We start from the raw sequence: 1204 nt of genomic DNA, 5'->3' as shown, positions 1-1204 counted from the left end.
GTGCTCTTTTCCTGATTTACGGTACCCGGAGTTGGGACAGTGGGAGAAGGGAGCGCTGTGTGTGTGTGTGTAGGTGTATACCCTTAAAGACTTTAATATTTTAAGGAAGGCATTAGGCCTGAATAGCATTAAATAAACATTTTGTTTCCTTTTCACAAATCTCTGGCATTGAGAGATGTCTTTCCAATTGGCGGCGGACAGAAGAGCCCTATAGATATTAGTGTATCATCCTTGGGAGGGGCCCCTGTTTTCTGTAGCAGTTTTTGGCATCCCTCGATGGGCCAAGTATTGCCCCCCCTCGGACCCTTGTTCGGTAACAACGATAAACTGAGCAAAGAGATTAAAAAAAGGACAGGTTGCGTTTTTGTGAATTGCAAATTGAAGCTAACAGGGTGTGGATATTTGTTGGTTCTTCAAACTGCAGTGAGTAGATGAAACTCTTCCAGCTCCTCCTCAAAATGCTCTTCTGTGTCTTAACTTCAAATCGTGAAAGACTTTGTTGAGATCTGACTTTACACGATTAGTTTATTGTTTTTTTCATCTTAATAGGTCTTCTATGTAATACTTTGCAATTTTTATCAAAGCTGAACTTTTAGTGCATGTAATTTAAAAGCTGAGAACCACATGTGGTGGTTACAGAAGGCAGACATTTCACCCAAATGCCAGCAAGTAGTGCCGTATGCTTACTTTTCTTTATCCTGGAGATAAAGAGGCCTCTCTTTTCATTTTCATCTTGGGATGTTCCTTGGCACAAGCTTGCTTAGGAAGTTGGGTTTTGTGGGGAAAGCACAGGTTTCTGACTCACAGTTCACATGATTCTGGACAAGTGAACCTATGAATTCACTGAAACTTTTATGTTACATAACAGGAATAATATGTGACTGACCTGCATATCTTATTGGGTTGTTTCCAAAGTAATTCACATAATATTGCTTTATAGAACATGCAGTGCCATATTCATTACCATAGGTTGACCATGAGTTCACTAAGAGTTATCCATGTGTGAAAATTTTAATTAATAAATAATATAGTTGCAACAAATGTATAGTCATTTTTATCTACCAAATCTCACCATCTCCTATCTCTAGGCAGTAGAAGTATAGATGGGTTCAGTCAAGTATAATCAATTTACACCTGGCATTAGTTTAGTGATCCCAGGCATAAATTGAACCCAGGTACAAATGCCCCCTCTAACCCCCTCCAA

Source organism: Sturnira hondurensis, unplaced genomic scaffold (genome assembly GCF_014824575.4).
Source record: "Sturnira hondurensis isolate 20B ecotype Veracruz unplaced genomic scaffold, ASM1482457v3 Scaffold0015659, whole genome shotgun sequence".
Lineage (NCBI taxonomy): Eukaryota > Metazoa > Chordata > Mammalia > Chiroptera > Phyllostomidae > Sturnira > Sturnira hondurensis.
Note: the sequence above shows the minus strand (reverse complement) of the source record.